This window comes from Schistocerca gregaria, unplaced genomic scaffold, assembly GCF_023897955.1.
Source record: "Schistocerca gregaria isolate iqSchGreg1 unplaced genomic scaffold, iqSchGreg1.2 ptg000747l, whole genome shotgun sequence".
Taxonomy (NCBI): domain Eukaryota; kingdom Metazoa; phylum Arthropoda; class Insecta; order Orthoptera; family Acrididae; genus Schistocerca; species Schistocerca gregaria.
Window position 1 is genome coordinate 115,296 of NW_026062123.1, and position 19,401 is coordinate 134,696.

The 19,401-nt window shown below is 54.5% G+C and overlaps 45 non-coding genes across 45 annotated transcripts; 9 read left to right on the forward strand and 36 right to left on the reverse strand.

Annotated features, from left to right (window-relative positions):
• Positions 1-212: 212 nt before the first annotated feature.
• Positions 213-283, reverse strand: Trnag-gcc (transfer RNA glycine (anticodon GCC)). The gene has a single exon. It is a non-coding gene; the product is annotated as a tRNA-Gly (tRNA).
• A 341-nt stretch (positions 284-624) lies between these two features.
• On the forward strand, positions 625-696 carry Trnag-ucc (transfer RNA glycine (anticodon UCC)). Its single transcript has one exon. It is a non-coding gene; the product is annotated as a tRNA-Gly (tRNA).
• Positions 697-1,281: 585 nt separating this feature from the next.
• Trnai-aau (transfer RNA isoleucine (anticodon AAU)) lies at positions 1,282-1,355 on the reverse strand. The gene has a single exon. It is a non-coding gene; the product is annotated as a tRNA-Ile (tRNA).
• A 198-nt stretch (positions 1,356-1,553) lies between these two features.
• Positions 1,554-1,625, reverse strand: Trnae-uuc (transfer RNA glutamic acid (anticodon UUC)). Its single transcript has one exon. It is a non-coding gene; the product is annotated as a tRNA-Glu (tRNA).
• Positions 1,626-1,921: 296 nt separating this feature from the next.
• Positions 1,922-1,994, reverse strand: Trnam-cau (transfer RNA methionine (anticodon CAU)). The gene has a single exon. It is a non-coding gene; the product is annotated as a tRNA-Met (tRNA).
• Positions 1,995-2,375: 381 nt separating this feature from the next.
• On the reverse strand, positions 2,376-2,446 carry Trnag-gcc (transfer RNA glycine (anticodon GCC)). The gene has a single exon. It is a non-coding gene; the product is annotated as a tRNA-Gly (tRNA).
• A 341-nt stretch (positions 2,447-2,787) lies between these two features.
• Positions 2,788-2,859, forward strand: Trnag-ucc (transfer RNA glycine (anticodon UCC)). The gene has a single exon. It is a non-coding gene; the product is annotated as a tRNA-Gly (tRNA).
• Positions 2,860-3,444: 585 nt separating this feature from the next.
• On the reverse strand, positions 3,445-3,518 carry Trnai-aau (transfer RNA isoleucine (anticodon AAU)). Its single transcript has one exon. It is a non-coding gene; the product is annotated as a tRNA-Ile (tRNA).
• Positions 3,519-3,716: 198 nt separating this feature from the next.
• Trnae-uuc (transfer RNA glutamic acid (anticodon UUC)) lies at positions 3,717-3,788 on the reverse strand. The gene has a single exon. It is a non-coding gene; the product is annotated as a tRNA-Glu (tRNA).
• A 296-nt stretch (positions 3,789-4,084) lies between these two features.
• Positions 4,085-4,157, reverse strand: Trnam-cau (transfer RNA methionine (anticodon CAU)). Its single transcript has one exon. It is a non-coding gene; the product is annotated as a tRNA-Met (tRNA).
• Positions 4,158-4,538: 381 nt separating this feature from the next.
• Positions 4,539-4,609, reverse strand: Trnag-gcc (transfer RNA glycine (anticodon GCC)). Its single transcript has one exon. It is a non-coding gene; the product is annotated as a tRNA-Gly (tRNA).
• Positions 4,610-4,950: 341 nt separating this feature from the next.
• Trnag-ucc (transfer RNA glycine (anticodon UCC)) lies at positions 4,951-5,022 on the forward strand. Its single transcript has one exon. It is a non-coding gene; the product is annotated as a tRNA-Gly (tRNA).
• Positions 5,023-5,607: 585 nt separating this feature from the next.
• Positions 5,608-5,681, reverse strand: Trnai-aau (transfer RNA isoleucine (anticodon AAU)). The gene has a single exon. It is a non-coding gene; the product is annotated as a tRNA-Ile (tRNA).
• A 198-nt stretch (positions 5,682-5,879) lies between these two features.
• Positions 5,880-5,951, reverse strand: Trnae-uuc (transfer RNA glutamic acid (anticodon UUC)). Its single transcript has one exon. It is a non-coding gene; the product is annotated as a tRNA-Glu (tRNA).
• Positions 5,952-6,247: 296 nt separating this feature from the next.
• On the reverse strand, positions 6,248-6,320 carry Trnam-cau (transfer RNA methionine (anticodon CAU)). The gene has a single exon. It is a non-coding gene; the product is annotated as a tRNA-Met (tRNA).
• A 381-nt stretch (positions 6,321-6,701) lies between these two features.
• On the reverse strand, positions 6,702-6,772 carry Trnag-gcc (transfer RNA glycine (anticodon GCC)). The gene has a single exon. It is a non-coding gene; the product is annotated as a tRNA-Gly (tRNA).
• Positions 6,773-7,113: 341 nt separating this feature from the next.
• Positions 7,114-7,185, forward strand: Trnag-ucc (transfer RNA glycine (anticodon UCC)). The gene has a single exon. It is a non-coding gene; the product is annotated as a tRNA-Gly (tRNA).
• A 585-nt stretch (positions 7,186-7,770) lies between these two features.
• On the reverse strand, positions 7,771-7,844 carry Trnai-aau (transfer RNA isoleucine (anticodon AAU)). Its single transcript has one exon. It is a non-coding gene; the product is annotated as a tRNA-Ile (tRNA).
• Positions 7,845-8,042: 198 nt separating this feature from the next.
• Trnae-uuc (transfer RNA glutamic acid (anticodon UUC)) lies at positions 8,043-8,114 on the reverse strand. The gene has a single exon. It is a non-coding gene; the product is annotated as a tRNA-Glu (tRNA).
• Positions 8,115-8,410: 296 nt separating this feature from the next.
• Positions 8,411-8,483, reverse strand: Trnam-cau (transfer RNA methionine (anticodon CAU)). The gene has a single exon. It is a non-coding gene; the product is annotated as a tRNA-Met (tRNA).
• Positions 8,484-8,864: 381 nt separating this feature from the next.
• On the reverse strand, positions 8,865-8,935 carry Trnag-gcc (transfer RNA glycine (anticodon GCC)). The gene has a single exon. It is a non-coding gene; the product is annotated as a tRNA-Gly (tRNA).
• Positions 8,936-9,276: 341 nt separating this feature from the next.
• On the forward strand, positions 9,277-9,348 carry Trnag-ucc (transfer RNA glycine (anticodon UCC)). The gene has a single exon. It is a non-coding gene; the product is annotated as a tRNA-Gly (tRNA).
• Positions 9,349-9,933: 585 nt separating this feature from the next.
• On the reverse strand, positions 9,934-10,007 carry Trnai-aau (transfer RNA isoleucine (anticodon AAU)). Its single transcript has one exon. It is a non-coding gene; the product is annotated as a tRNA-Ile (tRNA).
• Positions 10,008-10,205: 198 nt separating this feature from the next.
• On the reverse strand, positions 10,206-10,277 carry Trnae-uuc (transfer RNA glutamic acid (anticodon UUC)). The gene has a single exon. It is a non-coding gene; the product is annotated as a tRNA-Glu (tRNA).
• A 296-nt stretch (positions 10,278-10,573) lies between these two features.
• Trnam-cau (transfer RNA methionine (anticodon CAU)) lies at positions 10,574-10,646 on the reverse strand. Its single transcript has one exon. It is a non-coding gene; the product is annotated as a tRNA-Met (tRNA).
• Positions 10,647-11,027: 381 nt separating this feature from the next.
• Positions 11,028-11,098, reverse strand: Trnag-gcc (transfer RNA glycine (anticodon GCC)). Its single transcript has one exon. It is a non-coding gene; the product is annotated as a tRNA-Gly (tRNA).
• Positions 11,099-11,439: 341 nt separating this feature from the next.
• Trnag-ucc (transfer RNA glycine (anticodon UCC)) lies at positions 11,440-11,511 on the forward strand. The gene has a single exon. It is a non-coding gene; the product is annotated as a tRNA-Gly (tRNA).
• A 585-nt stretch (positions 11,512-12,096) lies between these two features.
• Positions 12,097-12,170, reverse strand: Trnai-aau (transfer RNA isoleucine (anticodon AAU)). The gene has a single exon. It is a non-coding gene; the product is annotated as a tRNA-Ile (tRNA).
• Positions 12,171-12,368: 198 nt separating this feature from the next.
• Positions 12,369-12,440, reverse strand: Trnae-uuc (transfer RNA glutamic acid (anticodon UUC)). The gene has a single exon. It is a non-coding gene; the product is annotated as a tRNA-Glu (tRNA).
• A 296-nt stretch (positions 12,441-12,736) lies between these two features.
• On the reverse strand, positions 12,737-12,809 carry Trnam-cau (transfer RNA methionine (anticodon CAU)). The gene has a single exon. It is a non-coding gene; the product is annotated as a tRNA-Met (tRNA).
• A 381-nt stretch (positions 12,810-13,190) lies between these two features.
• Positions 13,191-13,261, reverse strand: Trnag-gcc (transfer RNA glycine (anticodon GCC)). The gene has a single exon. It is a non-coding gene; the product is annotated as a tRNA-Gly (tRNA).
• Positions 13,262-13,602: 341 nt separating this feature from the next.
• On the forward strand, positions 13,603-13,674 carry Trnag-ucc (transfer RNA glycine (anticodon UCC)). The gene has a single exon. It is a non-coding gene; the product is annotated as a tRNA-Gly (tRNA).
• Positions 13,675-14,259: 585 nt separating this feature from the next.
• Positions 14,260-14,333, reverse strand: Trnai-aau (transfer RNA isoleucine (anticodon AAU)). Its single transcript has one exon. It is a non-coding gene; the product is annotated as a tRNA-Ile (tRNA).
• A 198-nt stretch (positions 14,334-14,531) lies between these two features.
• Positions 14,532-14,603, reverse strand: Trnae-uuc (transfer RNA glutamic acid (anticodon UUC)). Its single transcript has one exon. It is a non-coding gene; the product is annotated as a tRNA-Glu (tRNA).
• A 296-nt stretch (positions 14,604-14,899) lies between these two features.
• Trnam-cau (transfer RNA methionine (anticodon CAU)) lies at positions 14,900-14,972 on the reverse strand. Its single transcript has one exon. It is a non-coding gene; the product is annotated as a tRNA-Met (tRNA).
• Positions 14,973-15,353: 381 nt separating this feature from the next.
• Trnag-gcc (transfer RNA glycine (anticodon GCC)) lies at positions 15,354-15,424 on the reverse strand. The gene has a single exon. It is a non-coding gene; the product is annotated as a tRNA-Gly (tRNA).
• A 341-nt stretch (positions 15,425-15,765) lies between these two features.
• On the forward strand, positions 15,766-15,837 carry Trnag-ucc (transfer RNA glycine (anticodon UCC)). The gene has a single exon. It is a non-coding gene; the product is annotated as a tRNA-Gly (tRNA).
• A 585-nt stretch (positions 15,838-16,422) lies between these two features.
• On the reverse strand, positions 16,423-16,496 carry Trnai-aau (transfer RNA isoleucine (anticodon AAU)). The gene has a single exon. It is a non-coding gene; the product is annotated as a tRNA-Ile (tRNA).
• A 198-nt stretch (positions 16,497-16,694) lies between these two features.
• Positions 16,695-16,766, reverse strand: Trnae-uuc (transfer RNA glutamic acid (anticodon UUC)). Its single transcript has one exon. It is a non-coding gene; the product is annotated as a tRNA-Glu (tRNA).
• Positions 16,767-17,062: 296 nt separating this feature from the next.
• Trnam-cau (transfer RNA methionine (anticodon CAU)) lies at positions 17,063-17,135 on the reverse strand. The gene has a single exon. It is a non-coding gene; the product is annotated as a tRNA-Met (tRNA).
• Positions 17,136-17,516: 381 nt separating this feature from the next.
• On the reverse strand, positions 17,517-17,587 carry Trnag-gcc (transfer RNA glycine (anticodon GCC)). Its single transcript has one exon. It is a non-coding gene; the product is annotated as a tRNA-Gly (tRNA).
• Positions 17,588-17,928: 341 nt separating this feature from the next.
• On the forward strand, positions 17,929-18,000 carry Trnag-ucc (transfer RNA glycine (anticodon UCC)). Its single transcript has one exon. It is a non-coding gene; the product is annotated as a tRNA-Gly (tRNA).
• Positions 18,001-18,585: 585 nt separating this feature from the next.
• Trnai-aau (transfer RNA isoleucine (anticodon AAU)) lies at positions 18,586-18,659 on the reverse strand. Its single transcript has one exon. It is a non-coding gene; the product is annotated as a tRNA-Ile (tRNA).
• Positions 18,660-18,857: 198 nt separating this feature from the next.
• Trnae-uuc (transfer RNA glutamic acid (anticodon UUC)) lies at positions 18,858-18,929 on the reverse strand. The gene has a single exon. It is a non-coding gene; the product is annotated as a tRNA-Glu (tRNA).
• Positions 18,930-19,225: 296 nt separating this feature from the next.
• On the reverse strand, positions 19,226-19,298 carry Trnam-cau (transfer RNA methionine (anticodon CAU)). Its single transcript has one exon. It is a non-coding gene; the product is annotated as a tRNA-Met (tRNA).
• Between the last annotated feature and the right edge of the window lie 103 nt (positions 19,299-19,401).

Genomic DNA, 19,401 nt, shown 5'->3' on the forward strand with positions numbered 1-19,401 from the left:
TAAAGTTCAGTGCCTCGGAGGCACCTGGACACAGCAACTTGTGAGGCCAGGCCGACGCTAGTCTATAGAACATGATGCGAGCGTCCCAGTGGGGACCCGCCAGTGCTGCGTTCTCGGTTCTTCTCAAGGGAATCCAGCTATACATTCTTGTGGATCGTGCATGTCAAGCGCGCAAGCCACACGGCAGCATTACCGCGGGAAAAGCAAAATGATGCATCGGCCGGGAATCGAACCCGGGCCGCCCGCGTGGCAGGCGAGCATTCTACCACTGAACCACCGATGCTCCGGTCGGTATCAACTTCAAGCTGCTTCCCGAGCAGTTGTCTTAAGGGAAAGTGGGACTGTCGTCAAGCGCCATAGCATTCTGCCGAGAAGATGCTGCAGACGCTGAACCCTGCACTGTACTGCTTAAAATCGCCGCCAGAACGCCGTCCTCTGCGTACTCTTGCGTCGCCAGAGCCGACTCTTGCCAAAGGATGCGAAATGTGCGCGGATATGCTGTCCGAATGCGTCTGGATGTGCTCCCCTAGCCTACCTCGAAATGCGCCTGCCAGGTACCATCACCTTCGGCCGCTGCCGACAGGCGGGAAGCCGACACAGTGCGGCGCCGGGGCGCTCCCTTGTGCGGTGGTGGTGTAATGGTCAGCATAGTTGCCTTCCAAGCAGTTGATCCGGGTTCGATTCCCGGCCACCGCAGCAGGCTTTTAATTTCGCGTATGGGTACTTTTGCCACGCGCCTTGAAATTAATGTTTTGTTTTCCTCCCTGTTACTCGCTGCAGACCAGCCTGTAGTGTGTCTCGACTTGTCTCGACTTTGCTCGGCTGACGCGAGAGCTGACGCTCTCAAATCGGCCTATATCAAAACAACAAGCACGAGAAACGACTGAGAGAGGTAAGGAGAGGCGAGGCGATGGACACACAGCACGCCCCTTCATTTCACGGTGGCGTCTCCCTGACCGAATCGGGCTGTGGCTCCGAAAACAAAGGAGAAAGAAAAATAGGAAGTAAAACTGCCAACAGTACCCTGTGTTCCGATGCACTTACCCGCCCAAGTACTGACAAGGGCCAAAGTTGTTACGCATCGGCAATCGGACATTTCCTCTCATTTTCTCTTTATCGGTTGAGAACCAGTGTATCGAGCACACTATGGCCATTGGCGAGTGAATGCTGTAGCGCTTCCCGACAGGTCGGGTTCGGAACCTCTGTCAACTTCCACGCAGGGTGGTCATCACACTCGCCAGCTGAAATAGGCGCTGCCTTTTCGTAGTAGTAAATGCGTAGTGGCCCGTGGGGGGATCGAACCCACGACCTTCGCGTTATTAGCACGACGCTCTAACCAACTGAGCTAACGGGCCTCGACAGATGCAGTTGCTCAGGCCTACACTGGAACCGTGTGGCATGAAGCCATACACCATTTCTATGGCCGTCGTGTGTCTGCTTCCCTCGTCTATATTCTGCTGGCTGTCACGAAACAGTAGCTATATTGCGAGCAGGACGGGAAACGGCAGCTCGGACAGCTCAAACTTGTCACGAGTAGTGTGGAAAAAATTCCGTTCCGGTACCGGGAATCGAACCCGGGCCTCCTGGGTGAAAGCCAGGTATCCTAGCCACTAGACCACACCGGATCTGTGCGTTTCTTCGACGGTTCGGACGGTCCCTTGGCGCATTTCGTGCCGAGTCCCGCGTCCGCGCCCATCTCTCTTTGCGAGCATCTTTGCGCATGCTGACTGGCAAGGCGCGCACCTCAAACGTCTCAGAGCAATGCTTTTGGCTTCATGCTCTGCTGGGAGAAGAGGAAAAGGGAAGCTGTAAGTAGCAATAACAGGAAGTAAACATTTTCCCGCTGAAGCGTTGTGGATAACAAACAAGAAATAAGTTGGGGCCCCAGCAACAGCACCACCATCAGTCACAGAAAATTAAATGCCCCGGGTGAGGATCGAACTCACGACCTTAAGATTATGAGACTTACGCGCTGCCTACTGCGCTACCGAGGCACCGGTGAACCGTTTGTCCTGGAAACTGGGTAAGTATCATACCGAATGTTAGACGTGAAGACACTGTACTTCCTGGATAACGTGTTCTGTTTGCTACACGTGCATTGCCGGCCCAGTTGATTGCGGTGTTGCTGCAGCTTTTGCAACGATAGGCAGCACTCCTTGTCGTTAAAGTTCAGTGCCTCGGAGGCACCTGGACACAGCAACTTGTGAGGCCAGGCCGACGCTAGTCTATAGAACATGATGCGAGCGTCCCAGTGGGGACCCGCCAGTGCTGCGTTCTCGGTTCTTCTCAAGGGAATCCAGCTATACATTCTTGTGGATCGTGCATGTCAAGCGCGCAAGCCACACGGCAGCATTACCGCGGGAAAAGCAAAATGATGCATCGGCCGGGAATCGAACCCGGGCCGCCCGCGTGGCAGGCGAGCATTCTACCACTGAACCACCGATGCTCCGGTCGGTATCAACTTCAAGCTGCTTCCCGAGCAGTTGTCTTAAGGGAAAGTGGGACTGTCGTCAAGCGCCATAGCATTCTGCCGAGAAGATGCTGCAGACGCTGAACCCTGCACTGTACTGCTTAAAATCGCCGCCAGAACGCCGTCCTCTGCGTACTCTTGCGTCGCCAGAGCCGACTCTTGCCAAAGGATGCGAAATGTGCGCGGATATGCTGTCCGAATGCGTCTGGATGTGCTCCCCTAGCCTACCTCGAAATGCGCCTGCCAGGTACCATCACCTTCGGCCGCTGCCGACAGGCGGGAAGCCGACACAGTGCGGCGCCGGGGCGCTCCCTTGTGCGGTGGTGGTGTAATGGTCAGCATAGTTGCCTTCCAAGCAGTTGATCCGGGTTCGATTCCCGGCCACCGCAGCAGGCTTTTAATTTCGCGTATGGGTACTTTTGCCACGCGCCTTGAAATTAATGTTTTGTTTTCCTCCCTGTTACTCGCTGCAGACCAGCCTGTAGTGTGTCTCGACTTGTCTCGACTTTGCTCGGCTGACGCGAGAGCTGACGCTCTCAAATCGGCCTATATCAAAACAACAAGCACGAGAAACGACTGAGAGAGGTAAGGAGAGGCGAGGCGATGGACACACAGCACGCCCCTTCATTTCACGGTGGCGTCTCCCTGACCGAATCGGGCTGTGGCTCCGAAAACAAAGGAGAAAGAAAAATAGGAAGTAAAACTGCCAACAGTACCCTGTGTTCCGATGCACTTACCCGCCCAAGTACTGACAAGGGCCAAAGTTGTTACGCATCGGCAATCGGACATTTCCTCTCATTTTCTCTTTATCGGTTGAGAACCAGTGTATCGAGCACACTATGGCCATTGGCGAGTGAATGCTGTAGCGCTTCCCGACAGGTCGGGTTCGGAACCTCTGTCAACTTCCACGCAGGGTGGTCATCACACTCGCCAGCTGAAATAGGCGCTGCCTTTTCGTAGTAGTAAATGCGTAGTGGCCCGTGGGGGGATCGAACCCACGACCTTCGCGTTATTAGCACGACGCTCTAACCAACTGAGCTAACGGGCCTCGACAGATGCAGTTGCTCAGGCCTACACTGGAACCGTGTGGCATGAAGCCATACACCATTTCTATGGCCGTCGTGTGTCTGCTTCCCTCGTCTGTATTCTGCTGACTGTCACGAAACAGTAGCTATATTGCGAGCAGGACGGGAAACGGCAGCTCGGACAGCTCAAACTTGTCACGAGTAGTGTGGAAAAAATTCCGTTCCGGTACCGGGAATCGAACCCGGGCCTCCTGGGTGAAAGCCAGGTATCCTAGCCACTAGACCACACCGGATCTGTGCGTTTCTTCGACGGTTCGGACGGTCCCTTGGCGCATTTCGTGCCGAGTCCCGCGTCCGCGCCCATCTCTCTTTGCGAGCATCTTTGCGCATGCTGACTGGCAAGGCGCGCACCTCAAACGTCTCAGAGCAATGCTTTTGGCTTCATGCTCTGCTGGGAGAAGAGGAAAAGGGAAGCTGTAAGTAGCAATAACAGGAAGTAAACATTTTCCCGCTGAAGCGTTGTGGATAACAAACAAGAAATAAGTTGGGGCCCCAGCAACAGCACCACCATCAGTCACAGAAAATTAAATGCCCCGGGTGAGGATCGAACTCACGACCTTAAGATTATGAGACTTACGCGCTGCCTACTGCGCTACCGAGGCACCGGTGAACCGTTTGTCCTGGAAACTGGGTAAGTATCATACCGAATGTTAGACGTGAAGACACTGTACTTCCTGGATAACGTGTTCTGTTTGCTACACGTGCATTGCCGGCCCAGTTGATTGCGGTGTTGCTGCAGCTTTTGCAACGATAGGCAGCACTCCTTGTCGTTAAAGTTCAGTGCCTCGGAGGCACCTGGACACAGCAACTTGTGAGGCCAGGCCGACGCTAGTCTATAGAACATGATGCGAGCGTCCCAGTGGGGACCCGCCAGTGCTGCGTTCTCGGTTCTTCTCAAGGGAATCCAGCTATACATTCTTGTGGATCGTGCATGTCAAGCGCGCAAGCCACACGGCAGCATTACCGCGGGAAAAGCAAAATGATGCATCGGCCGGGAATCGAACCCGGGCCGCCCGCGTGGCAGGCGAGCATTCTACCACTGAACCACCGATGCTCCGGTCGGTATCAACTTCAAGCTGCTTCCCGAGCAGTTGTCTTAAGGGAAAGTGGGACTGTCGTCAAGCGCCATAGCATTCTGCCGAGAAGATGCTGCAGACGCTGAACCCTGCACTGTACTGCTTAAAATCGCCGCCAGAACGCCGTCCTCTGCGTACTCTTGCGTCGCCAGAGCCGACTCTTGCCAAAGGATGCGAAATGTGCGCGGATATGCTGTCCGAATGCGTCTGGATGTGCTCCCCTAGCCTACCTCGAAATGCGCCTGCCAGGTACCATCACCTTCGGCCGCTGCCGACAGGCGGGAAGCCGACACAGTGCGGCGCCGGGGCGCTCCCTTGTGCGGTGGTGGTGTAATGGTCAGCATAGTTGCCTTCCAAGCAGTTGATCCGGGTTCGATTCCCGGCCACCGCAGCAGGCTTTTAATTTCGCGTATGGGTACTTTTGCCACGCGCCTTGAAATTAATGTTTTGTTTTCCTCCCTGTTACTCGCTGCAGACCAGCCTGTAGTGTGTCTCGACTTGTCTCGACTTTGCTCGGCTGACGCGAGAGCTGACGCTCTCAAATCGGCCTATATCAAAACAACAAGCACGAGAAACGACTGAGAGAGGTAAGGAGAGGCGAGGCGATGGACACACAGCACGCCCCTTCATTTCACGGTGGCGTCTCCCTGACCGAATCGGGCTGTGGCTCCGAAAACAAAGGAGAAAGAAAAATAGGAAGTAAAACTGCCAACAGTACCCTGTGTTCCGATGCACTTACCCGCCCAAGTACTGACAAGGGCCAAAGTTGTTACGCATCGGCAATCGGACATTTCCTCTCATTTTCTCTTTATCGGTTGAGAACCAGTGTATCGAGCACACTATGGCCATTGGCGAGTGAATGCTGTAGCGCTTCCCGACAGGTCGGGTTCGGAACCTCTGTCAACTTCCACGCAGGGTGGTCATCACACTCGCCAGCTGAAATAGGCGCTGCCTTTTCGTAGTAGTAAATGCGTAGTGGCCCGTGGGGGGATCGAACCCACGACCTTCGCGTTATTAGCACGACGCTCTAACCAACTGAGCTAACGGGCCTCGACAGATGCAGTTGCTCAGGCCTACACTGGAACCGTGTGGCATGAAGCCATACACCATTTCTATGGCCGTCGTGTGTCTGCTTCCCTCGTCTATATTCTGCTGACTGTCACGAAACAGTAGCTATATTGCGAGCAGGACGGGAAACGGCAGCTCGGACAGCTCAAACTTGTCACGAGTAGTGTGGAAAAAATTCCGTTCCGGTACCGGGAATCGAACCCGGGCCTCCTGGGTGAAAGCCAGGTATCCTAGCCACTAGACCACACCGGATCTGTGCGTTTCTTCGACGGTTCGGACGGTCCCTTGGCGCATTTCGTGCCGAGTCCCGCGTCCGCGCCCATCTCTCTTTGCGAGCATCTTTGCGCATGCTGACTGGCAAGGCGCGCACCTCAAACGTCTCAGAGCAATGCTTTTGGCTTCATGCTCTGCTGGGAGAAGAGGAAAAGGGAAGCTGTAAGTAGCAATAACAGGAAGTAAACATTTTCCCGCTGAAGCGTTGTGGATAACAAACAAGAAATAAGTTGGGGCCCCAGCAACAGCACCACCATCAGTCACAGAAAATTAAATGCCCCGGGTGAGGATCGAACTCACGACCTTAAGATTATGAGACTTACGCGCTGCCTACTGCGCTACCGAGGCACCGGTGAACCGTTTGTCCTGGAAACTGGGTAAGTATCATACCGAATGTTAGACGTGAAGACACTGTACTTCCTGGATAACGTGTTCTGTTTGCTACACGTGCATTGCCGGCCCAGTTGATTGCGGTGTTGCTGCAGCTTTTGCAACGATAGGCAGCACTCCTTGTCGTTAAAGTTCAGTGCCTCGGAGGCACCTGGACACAGCAACTTGTGAGGCCAGGCCGACGCTAGTCTATAGAACATGATGCGAGCGTCCCAGTGGGGACCCGCCAGTGCTGCGTTCTCGGTTCTTCTCAAGGGAATCCAGCTATACATTCTTGTGGATCGTGCATGTCAAGCGCGCAAGCCACACGGCAGCATTACCGCGGGAAAAGCAAAATGATGCATCGGCCGGGAATCGAACCCGGGCCGCCCGCGTGGCAGGCGAGCATTCTACCACTGAACCACCGATGCTCCGGTCGGTATCAACTTCAAGCTGCTTCCCGAGCAGTTGTCTTAAGGGAAAGTGGGACTGTCGTCAAGCGCCATAGCATTCTGCCGAGAAGATGCTGCAGACGCTGAACCCTGCACTGTACTGCTTAAAATCGCCGCCAGAACGCCGTCCTCTGCGTACTCTTGCGTCGCCAGAGCCGACTCTTGCCAAAGGATGCGAAATGTGCGCGGATATGCTGTCCGAATGCGTCTGGATGTGCTCCCCTAGCCTACCTCGAAATGCGCCTGCCAGGTACCATCACCTTCGGCCGCTGCCGACAGGCGGGAAGCCGACACAGTGCGGCGCCGGGGCGCTCCCTTGTGCGGTGGTGGTGTAATGGTCAGCATAGTTGCCTTCCAAGCAGTTGATCCGGGTTCGATTCCCGGCCACCGCAGCAGGCTTTTAATTTCGCGTATGGGTACTTTTGCCACGCGCCTTGAAATTAATGTTTTGTTTTCCTCCCTGTTACTCGCTGCAGACCAGCCTGTAGTGTGTCTCGACTTGTCTCGACTTTGCTCGGCTGACGCGAGAGCTGACGCTCTCAAATCGGCCTATATCAAAACAACAAGCACGAGAAACGACTGAGAGAGGTAAGGAGAGGCGAGGCGATGGACACACAGCACGCCCCTTCATTTCACGGTGGCGTCTCCCTGACCGAATCGGGCTGTGGCTCCGAAAACAAAGGAGAAAGAAAAATAGGAAGTAAAACTGCCAACAGTACCCTGTGTTCCGATGCACTTACCCGCCCAAGTACTGACAAGGGCCAAAGTTGTTACGCATCGGCAATCGGACATTTCCTCTCATTTTCTCTTTATCGGTTGAGAACCAGTGTATCGAGCACACTATGGCCATTGGCGAGTGAATGCTGTAGCGCTTCCCGACAGGTCGGGTTCGGAACCTCTGTCAACTTCCACGCAGGGTGGTCATCACACTCGCCAGCTGAAATAGGCGCTGCCTTTTCGTAGTAGTAAATGCGTAGTGGCCCGTGGGGGGATCGAACCCACGACCTTCGCGTTATTAGCACGACGCTCTAACCAACTGAGCTAACGGGCCTCGACAGATGCAGTTGCTCAGGCCTACACTGGAACCGTGTGGCATGAAGCCATACACCATTTCTATGGCCGTCGTGTGTCTGCTTCCCTCGTCTATATTCTGCTGACTGTCACGAAACAGTAGCTATATTGCGAGCAGGACGGGAAACGGCAGCTCGGACAGCTCAAACTTGTCACGAGTAGTGTGGAAAAAATTCCGTTCCGGTACCGGGAATCGAACCCGGGCCTCCTGGGTGAAAGCCAGGTATCCTAGCCACTAGACCACACCGGATCTGTGCGTTTCTTCGACGGTTCGGACGGTCCCTTGGCGCATTTCGTGCCGAGTCCCGCGTCCGCGCCCATCTCTCTTTGCGAGCATCTTTGCGCATGCTGACTGGCAAGGCGCGCACCTCAAACGTCTCAGAGCAATGCTTTTGGCTTCATGCTCTGCTGGGAGAAGAGGAAAAGGGAAGCTGTAAGTAGCAATAACAGGAAGTAAACATTTTCCCGCTGAAGCGTTGTGGATAACAAACAAGAAATAAGTTGGGGCCCCAGCAACAGCACCACCATCAGTCACAGAAAATTAAATGCCCCGGGTGAGGATCGAACTCACGACCTTAAGATTATGAGACTTACGCGCTGCCTACTGCGCTACCGAGGCACCGGTGAACCGTTTGTCCTGGAAACTGGGTAAGTATCACACCGAATGTTAGACGTGAAGACACTGTACTTCCTGGATAACGTGTTCTGTTTGCTACACGTGCATTGCCGGCCCAGTTGATTGCGGTGTTGCTGCAGCTTTTGCAACGATAGGCAGCACTCCTTGTCGTTAAAGTTCAGTGCCTCGGAGGCACCTGGACACAGCAACTTGTGAGGCCAGGCCGACGCTAGTCTATAGAACATGATGCGAGCGTCCCAGTGGGGACCCGCCAGTGCTGCGTTCTCGGTTCTTCTCAAGGGAATCCAGCTATACATTCTTGTGGATCGTGCATGTCAAGCGCGCAAGCCACACGGCAGCATTACCGCGGGAAAAGCAAAATGATGCATCGGCCGGGAATCGAACCCGGGCCGCCCGCGTGGCAGGCGAGCATTCTACCACTGAACCACCGATGCTCCGGTCGGTATCAACTTCAAGCTGCTTCCCGAGCAGTTGTCTTAAGGGAAAGTGGGACTGTCGTCAAGCGCCATAGCATTCTGCCGAGAAGATGCTGCAGACGCTGAACCCTGCACTGTACTGCTTAAAATCGCCGCCAGAACGCCGTCCTCTGCGTACTCTTGCGTCGCCAGAGCCGACTCTTGCCAAAGGATGCGAAATGTGCGCGGATATGCTGTCCGAATGCGTCTGGATGTGCTCCCCTAGCCTACCTCGAAATGCGCCTGCCAGGTACCATCACCTTCGGCCGCTGCCGACAGGCGGGAAGCCGACACAGTGCGGCGCCGGGGCGCTCCCTTGTGCGGTGGTGGTGTAATGGTCAGCATAGTTGCCTTCCAAGCAGTTGATCCGGGTTCGATTCCCGGCCACCGCAGCAGGCTTTTAATTTCGCGTATGGGTACTTTTGCCACGCGCCTTGAAATTAATGTTTTGTTTTCCTCCCTGTTACTCGCTGCAGACCAGCCTGTAGTGTGTCTCGACTTGTCTCGACTTTGCTCGGCTGACGCGAGAGCTGACGCTCTCAAATCGGCCTATATCAAAACAACAAGCACGAGAAACGACTGAGAGAGGTAAGGAGAGGCGAGGCGATGGACACACAGCACGCCCCTTCATTTCACGGTGGCGTCTCCCTGACCGAATCGGGCTGTGGCTCCGAAAACAAAGGAGAAAGAAAAATAGGAAGTAAAACTGCCAACAGTACCCTGTGTTCCGATGCACTTACCCGCCCAAGTACTGACAAGGGCCAAAGTTGTTACGCATCGGCAATCGGACATTTCCTCTCATTTTCTCTTTATCGGTTGAGAACCAGTGTATCGAGCACACTATGGCCATTGGCGAGTGAATGCTGTAGCGCTTCCCGACAGGTCGGGTTCGGAACCTCTGTCAACTTCCACGCAGGGTGGTCATCACACTCGCCAGCTGAAATAGGCGCTGCCTTTTCGTAGTAGTAAATGCGTAGTGGCCCGTGGGGGGATCGAACCCACGACCTTCGCGTTATTAGCACGACGCTCTAACCAACTGAGCTAACGGGCCTCGACAGATGCAGTTGCTCAGGCCTACACTGGAACCGTGTGGCATGAAGCCATACACCATTTCTATGGCCGTCGTGTGTCTGCTTCCCTCGTCTATATTCTGCTGACTGTCACGAAACAGTAGCTATATTGCGAGCAGGACGGGAAACGGCAGCTCGGACAGCTCAAACTTGTCACGAGTAGTGTGGAAAAAATTCCGTTCCGGTACCGGGAATCGAACCCGGGCCTCCTGGGTGAAAGCCAGGTATCCTAGCCACTAGACCACACCGGATCTGTGCGTTTCTTCGACGGTTCGGACGGTCCCTTGGCGCATTTCGTGCCGAGTCCCGCGTCCGCGCCCATCTCTCTTTGCGAGCATCTTTGCGCATGCTGACTGGCAAGGCGCGCACCTCAAACGTCTCAGAGCAATGCTTTTGGCTTCATGCTCTGCTGGGAGAAGAGGAAAAGGGAAGCTGTAAGTAGCAATAACAGGAAGTAAACATTTTCCCGCTGAAGCGTTGTGGATAACAAACAAGAAATAAGTTGGGGCCCCAGCAACAGCACCACCATCAGTCACAGAAAATTAAATGCCCCGGGTGAGGATCGAACTCACGACCTTAAGATTATGAGACTTACGCGCTGCCTACTGCGCTACCGAGGCACCGGTGAACCGTTTGTCCTGGAAACTGGGTAAGTATCATACCGAATGTTAGACGTGAAGACACTGTACTTCCTGGATAACGTGTTCTGTTTGCTACACGTGCATTGCCGGCCCAGTTGATTGCGGTGTTGCTGCAGCTTTTGCAACGATAGGCAGCACTCCTTGTCGTTAAAGTTCAGTGCCTCGGAGGCACCTGGACACAGCAACTTGTGAGGCCAGGCCGACGCTAGTCTATAGAACATGATGCGAGCGTCCCAGTGGGGACCCGCCAGTGCTGCGTTCTCGGTTCTTCTCAAGGGAATCCAGCTATACATTCTTGTGGATCGTGCATGTCAAGCGCGCAAGCCACACGGCAGCATTACCGCGGGAAAAGCAAAATGATGCATCGGCCGGGAATCGAACCCGGGCCGCCCGCGTGGCAGGCGAGCATTCTACCACTGAACCACCGATGCTCCGGTCGGTATCAACTTCAAGCTGCTTCCCGAGCAGTTGTCTTAAGGGAAAGTGGGACTGTCGTCAAGCGCCATAGCATTCTGCCGAGAAGATGCTGCAGACGCTGAACCCTGCACTGTACTGCTTAAAATCGCCGCCAGAACGCCGTCCTCTGCGTACTCTTGCGTCGCCAGAGCCGACTCTTGCCAAAGGATGCGAAATGTGCGCGGATATGCTGTCCGAATGCGTCTGGATGTGCTCCCCTAGCCTACCTCGAAATGCGCCTGCCAGGTACCATCACCTTCGGCCGCTGCCGACAGGCGGGAAGCCGACACAGTGCGGCGCCGGGGCGCTCCCTTGTGCGGTGGTGGTGTAATGGTCAGCATAGTTGCCTTCCAAGCAGTTGATCCGGGTTCGATTCCCGGCCACCGCAGCAGGCTTTTAATTTCGCGTATGGGTACTTTTGCCACGCGCCTTGAAATTAATGTTTTGTTTTCCTCCCTGTTACTCGCTGCAGACCAGCCTGTAGTGTGTCTCGACTTGTCTCGACTTTGCTCGGCTGACGCGAGAGCTGACGCTCTCAAATCGGCCTATATCAAAACAACAAGCACGAGAAACGACTGAGAGAGGTAAGGAGAGGCGAGGCGATGGACACACAGCACGCCCCTTCATTTCACGGTGGCGTCTCCCTGACCGAATCGGGCTGTGGCTCCGAAAACAAAGGAGAAAGAAAAATAGGAAGTAAAACTGCCAACAGTACCCTGTGTTCCGATGCACTTACCCGCCCAAGTACTGACAAGGGCCAAAGTTGTTACGCATCGGCAATCGGACATTTCCTCTCATTTTCTCTTTATCGGTTGAGAACCAGTGTATCGAGCACACTATGGCCATTGGCGAGTGAATGCTGTAGCGCTTCCCGACAGGTCGGGTTCGGAACCTCTGTCAACTTCCACGCAGGGTGGTCATCACACTCGCCAGCTGAAATAGGCGCTGCCTTTTCGTAGTAGTAAATGCGTAGTGGCCCGTGGGGGGATCGAACCCACGACCTTCGCGTTATTAGCACGACGCTCTAACCAACTGAGCTAACGGGCCTCGACAGATGCAGTTGCTCAGGCCTACACTGGAACCGTGTGGCATGAAGCCATACACCATTTCTATGGCCGTCGTGTGTCTGCTTCCCTCGTCTATATTCTGCTGACTGTCACGAAACAGTAGCTATATTGCGAGCAGGACGGGAAACGGCAGCTCGGACAGCTCAAACTTGTCACGAGTAGTGTGGAAAAAATTCCGTTCCGGTACCGGGAATCGAACCCGGGCCTCCTGGGTGAAAGCCAGGTATCCTAGCCACTAGACCACACCGGATCTGTGCGTTTCTTCGACGGTTCGGACGGTCCCTTGGCGCATTTCGTGCCGAGTCCCGCGTCCGCGCCCATCTCTCTTTGCGAGCATCTTTGCGCATGCTGACTGGCAAGGCGCGCACCTCAAACGTCTCAGAGCAATGCTTTTGGCTTCATGCTCTGCTGGGAGAAGAGGAAAAGGGAAGCTGTAAGTAGCAATAACAGGAAGTAAACATTTTCCCGCTGAAGCGTTGTGGATAACAAACAAGAAATAAGTTGGGGCCCCAGCAACAGCACCACCATCAGTCACAGAAAATTAAATGCCCCGGGTGAGGATCGAACTCACGACCTTAAGATTATGAGACTTACGCGCTGCCTACTGCGCTACCGAGGCACCGGTGAACCGTTTGTCCTGGAAACTGGGTAAGTATCATACCGAATGTTAGACGTGAAGACACTGTACTTCCTGGATAACGTGTTCTGTTTGCTACACGTGCATTGCCGGCCCAGTTGATTGCGGTGTTGCTGCAGCTTTTGCAACGATAGGCAGCACTCCTTGTCGTTAAAGTTCAGTGCCTCGGAGGCACCTGGACACAGCAACTTGTGAGGCCAGGCCGACGCTAGTCTATAGAACATGATGCGAGCGTCCCAGTGGGGACCCGCCAGTGCTGCGTTCTCGGTTCTTCTCAAGGGAATCCAGCTATACATTCTTGTGGATCGTGCATGTCAAGCGCGCAAGCCACACGGCAGCATTACCGCGGGAAAAGCAAAATGATGCATCGGCCGGGAATCGAACCCGGGCCGCCCGCGTGGCAGGCGAGCATTCTACCACTGAACCACCGATGCTCCGGTCGGTATCAACTTCAAGCTGCTTCCCGAGCAGTTGTCTTAAGGGAAAGTGGGACTGTCGTCAAGCGCCATAGCATTCTGCCGAGAAGATGCTGCAGACGCTGAACCCTGCACTGTACTGCTTAAAATCGCCGCCAGAACGCCGTCCTCTGCGTACTCTTGCGTCGCCAGAGCCGACTCTTGCCAAAGGATGCGAAATGTGCGCGGATATGCTGTCCGAATGCGTCTGGATGTGCTCCCCTAGCCTACCTCGAAATGCGCCTGCCAGGTACCATCACCTTCGGCCGCTGCCGACAGGCGGGAAGCCGACACAGTGCGGCGCCGGGGCGCTCCCTTGTGCGGTGGTGGTGTAATGGTCAGCATAGTTGCCTTCCAAGCAGTTGATCCGGGTTCGATTCCCGGCCACCGCAGCAGGCTTTTAATTTCGCGTATGGGTACTTTTGCCACGCGCCTTGAAATTAATGTTTTGTTTTCCTCCCTGTTACTCGCTGCAGACCAGCCTGTAGTGTGTCTCGACTTGTCTCGACTTTGCTCGGCTGACGCGAGAGCTGACGCTCTCAAATCGGCCTATATCAAAACAACAAGCACGAGAAACGACTGAGAGAGGTAAGGAGAGGCGAGGCGATGGACACACAGCACGCCCCTTCATTTCACGGTGGCGTCTCCCTGACCGAATCGGGCTGTGGCTCCGAAAACAAAGGAGAAAGAAAAATAGGAAGTAAAACTGCCAACAGTACCCTGTGTTCCGATGCACTTACCCGCCCAAGTACTGACAAGGGCCAAAGTTGTTACGCATCGGCAATCGGACATTTCCTCTCATTTTCTCTTTATCGGTTGAGAACCAGTGTATCGAGCACACTATGGCCATTGGCGAGTGAATGCTGTAGCGCTTCCCGACAGGTCGGGTTCGGAACCTCTGTCAACTTCCACGCAGGGTGGTCATCACACTCGCCAGCTGAAATAGGCGCTGCCTTTTCGTAGTAGTAAATGCGTAGTGGCCCGTGGGGGGATCGAACCCACGACCTTCGCGTTATTAGCACGACGCTCTAACCAACTGAGCTAACGGGCCTCGACAGATGCAGTTGCTCAGGCCTACACTGGAACCGTGTGGCATGAAGCCATACACCATTTCTATGGCCGTCGTGTGTCTGCTTCCCTCGTCTATATTCTGCTGACTGTCACGAAACAGTAGCTATATTGCGAGCAGGACGGGAAACGGCAGCTCGGACAGCTCAAACTTGTCACGAGTAGTGTGGAAAAAATTCCGTTCCGGTACCGGGAATCGAACCCGGGCCTCCTGGGTGAAAGCCAGGTATCCTAGCCACTAGACCACACCGGATCTGTGCGTTTCTTCGACGGTTCGGACGGTCCCTTGGCGCATTTCGTGCCGAGTCCCGCGTCCGCGCCCATCTCTCTTTGCGAGCATCTTTGCGCATGCTGACTGGCAAGGCGCGCACCTCAAACGTCTCAGAGCAATGCTTTTGGCTTCATGCTCTGCTGGGAGAAGAGGAAAAGGGAAGCTGTAAGTAGCAATAACAGGAAGTAAACATTTTCCCGCTGAAGCGTTGTGGATAACAAACAAGAAATAAGTTGGGGCCCCAGCAACAGCACCACCATCAGTCACAGAAAATTAAATGCCCCGGGTGAGGATCGAACTCACGACCTTAAGATTATGAGACTTACGCGCTGCCTACTGCGCTACCGAGGCACCGGTGAACCGTTTGTCCTGGAAACTGGGTAAGTATCATACCGAATGTTAGACGTGAAGACACTGTACTTCCTGGATAACGTGTTCTGTTTGCTACACGTGCATTGCCGGCCCAGTTGATTGCGGTGTTGCTGCAGCTTTTGCAACGATAGGCAGCACTCCTTGTCGTTAAAGTTCAGTGCCTCGGAGGCACCTGGACACAGCAACTTGTGAGGCCAGGCCGACGCTAGTCTATAGAACATGATGCGAGCGTCCCAGTGGGGACCCGCCAGTGCTGCGTTCTCGGTTCTTCTCAAGGGAATCCAGCTATACATTCTTGTGGATCGTGCATGTCAAGCGCGCAAGCCACACGGCAGCATTACCGCGGGAAAAGCAAAATGATGCATCGGCCGGGAATCGAACCCGGGCCGCCCGCGTGGCAGGCGAGCATTCTACCACTGAACCACCGATGCTCCGGTCGGTATCAACTTCAAGCTGCTTCCCGAGCAGTTGTCTTAAGGGAAAGTGGGACTGTCGTCAAGCGCCATAGCATTCTGCCGAGAAGATGCTGCAGACGCTGAACCCTGCACTGTACTGCTTAAAATCGCCGCCAGAACGCCGTCCTCTGCGTACTCTTGCGTCGCCAGAGCCGACTCTTGCCAAAGGATGCGAAATGTGCGCGGATATGCTGTCCGAATGCGTCTGGATGTGCTCCCCTAGCCTACCTCGAAATGCGCCTGCCAGGTACCATCACCTTCGGCCGCTGCCGACAGGCGGGAAGCCGACACAGTGCGGCGCCGGGGCGCTCCCTTGTGCGGTGGTGGTGTAATGGTCAGCATAGTTGCCTTCCAAGCAGTTGATCCGGGTTCGATTCCCGGCCACCGCAGCAGGCTTTTAATTTCGCGTATGGGTACTTTTGCCACGCGCCTTGAAATTAATGTTTTGTTTTCCTCCCTGTTACTCGCTGCAGACCAGCCTGTAGTGTGTCTCGACTTGTCTCGACTTTGCTCGGCTGACGCGAGAGCTGACGCTCTCAAATCGGCCTATATCAAAACAACAAGCACGAGAAACGACTGAGAGAGGTAAGGAGAGGCGAGGCGATGGACACACAGCACGCCCCTTCATTTCACGGTGGCGTCTCCCTGACCGAATCGGGCTGTGGCTCCGAAAACAAAGGAGAAAGAAAAATAGGAAGTAAAACTGCCAACAGTACCCTGTGTTCCGATGCACTTACCCGCCCAAGTACTGACAAGGGCCAAAGTTGTTACGCATCGGCAATCGGACATTTCCTCTCATTTTCTCTTTATCGGTTGAGAACCAGTGTATCGAGCACACTATGGCCATTGGCGAGTGAATGCTGTAGCGCTTCCCGACAGGTCGGGTTCGGAACCTCTGTCAACTTCCACGCAGGGTGGTCATCACACTCGCCAGCTGAAATAGGCGCTGCCTTTTCGTAGTAGTAAATGCGTAGTGGCCCGTGGGGGGATCGAACCCACGACCTTCGCGTTATTAGCACGACGCTCTAACCAACTGAGCTAACGGGCCTCGACAGATGCAGTTGCTCAGGCCTACACTGGAACCGTGTGGCATGAAGCCATACACCATTTCTATGGCCGTCGTGTGTCTGCTTCCCTCGTCTATATTCTGCTGACTGTCACGAAACAGTAGCTATATTGCGAGCAGGACGGGAAACGGCAGCTCGGACAGCTCAAACTTGTCACGAGTAGTGTGGAAAAAATTCCGTTCCGGTACCGGGAATCGAACCCGGGCCTCCTGGGTGAAAGCCAGGTATCCTAGCCACTAGACCACACCGGATCTGTGCGTTTCTTCGACGGTTCGGACGGTCCCTTGGCGCATTTCGTGCCGAGTCCCGCGTCCGCGCCCATCTCTCTTTGCGAGCATCTTTGCGCATGCTGACTGGCAAGGCGCGCACCTCAAACGTCTCAGAGCAATGCTTTTGGCTTCATGCTCTGCTGGGAGAAGAGGAAAAGGGAAGCTGTAAGTAGCAATAACAGGAAGTAAACATTTTCCCGCTGAAGCGTTGTGGATAACAAACAAGAAATAAGTTGGGGCCCCAGCAACAGCACCACCATCAGTCACAGAAAATTAAATGCCCCGGGTGAGGATCGAACTCACGACCTTAAGATTATGAGACTTACGCGCTGCCTACTGCGCTACCGAGGCACCGGTGAACCGTTTGTCCTGGAAACTGGGTAAGTATCATACCGAATGTTAGACGTGAAGACACTGTACTTCCTGGATAACGTGTTCTGTTTGCTACACGTGCATTGCCGGCCCAGTTGATTGCGGTGTTGCTGCAGCTTTTGCAACGATAGGCAGCACTCCTTGTCGTTAAAGTTCAGTGCCTCGGAGGCACCTGGACACAGCAACTTGTGAGGCCAGGCCGACGCTAGTCTATAGAACATGATGCGAGCGTCCCAGTGGGGACCCGCCAGTGCTGCGTTCTCGGTTCTTCTCAAGGGAATCCAGCTATACATTCTTGTGGATCGTGCATGTCAAGCGCGCAAGCCACACGGCAGCATTACCGCGGGAAAAGCAAAATGATGCATCGGCCGGGAATCGAACCCGGGCCGCCCGCGTGGCAGGCGAGCATTCTACCACTGAACCACCGATGCTCCGGTCGGTATCAACTTCAAGCTGCTTCCCGAGCAGTTGTCTTAAGGGAAAGTGGGACTGTCGTCAAGCGCCATAGCATTCTGCCGAGAAGATGCTGCAGACGCTGAACCCTGCACTGTACTGCTTAAAATCGCCGCCAGAACGCCGTCCTCTGCGTACTCTTGCGTCGCCAGAGCCGACTCTTGCCAAAGGATGCGAAATGTGCGCGGATATGCTGTCCGAATGCGTCTGGATGTGCTCCCCTAGCCTACCTCGAAATGCGCCTGCCAGGTACCATCACCTTCGGCCGCTGCCGACAGGCGGGAAGCCGACACAGTGCGGCGCCGGGGCGCTCCCTTGTGCGGTGGTGGTGTAATGGTCAGCATAGTTGCCTTCCAAGCAGTTGATCCGGGTTCGATTCCCGGCCACCGCAGCAGGCTTTTAATTTCGCGTATGGGTACTTTTGCCACGCGCCTTGAAATTAATGTTTTGTTTTCCTCCCTGTTACTCGCTGCAGACCAGCCTGTAGTGTGTCTCGACTTGTCTCGACTTTGCTCGGCTGACGCGAGAGCTGACGCTCTCAAATCGGCCTATATCAAAACAACAAGCACGAGAAACGACTGAGAGAGGTAAGGAGAGGCGAGGCGATGGACACACAGCACGCCCCTTCATTTCACGGTGGCGTCTCCCTGACCGAATCGGGCTGTGGCTCCGAAAACAAAGGAGAAAGAAAAATAGGAAGTAAAACTGCCAACAGTACCCTGTGTTCCGATGCACTTACCCGCCCAAGTACTGACAAGGGCCAAAGTTGTTACGCATCGGCAATCGGACATTTCCTCTCATTTTCTCTTTATCGGTTGAGAACCAGTGTATCGAGCACACTATAGCCATTGGCGAGTGAATGCTGTAGCGCTTCCCGACAGGTCGGGTTCGGAACCTCTGTCAACTTCCACGCAGGGTGGTCATCACACTCGCCAGCTGAAATAGGCGCTGCCTTTTCGTAGTAGTAAATGCGTAGTGGCCCGTGGGGGGATCGAACCCACGACCTTCGCGTTATTAGCACGACGCTCTAACCAACTGAGCTAACGGGCCTCGACAGATGCAGTTGCTCAGGCCTACACTGGAACCGTGTGGCATGAAGCCATACACCATTTCTATGGCCGTCGTGTGTCTGCTTCCCTCGTCTATATTCTGCTGACTGTCACGAAACAGTAGCTATATTGCGAGCAGGACGGGAAACGGCAGCTCGGACAGCTCAAACTTGTCACGAGTAGTGTGGAAAAAATTCCGTTCCGGTACCGGGAATCGAACCCGGGCCTCCTGGGTGAAAGCCAGGTATCCTAGCCACTAGACCACACCGGATCTGTGCGTTTCTTCGACGGTTCGGACGGTCCCTTGGCGCATTTCGTGCCGAGTCCCGCGTCCGCGCCCATCTCTCTTTGCGAGCATCTTTGCGCATGCTGACTGGCAAGGCGCGCACCTCAAACGTCTCAGAGCAATGCTTTTGGCTTCATGCTCTGCTGGGAGAAGAGGAAAAGGGAAGCTGTAAGTAGCAATAACAGGAAGTAAACATTTTCCCGCTGAAGCGTTGTGGATAACAAACAAGAAATAAGTTGGGGCCCCAGCAACAGCACCACCATCAGTCACAGAAAATTAAATGCCCCGGGTGAGGATCGAACTCACGACCTTAAGATTATGAGACTTACGCGCTGCCTACTGCGCTACCGAGGCACCGGTGAACCGTTTGTCCTGGAAACTGGGTAAGTATCATACCGAATGTTAGACGTGAAGACACTGTACTTCCTGGATAACGTGTTCTGTTTGCTACACGTGC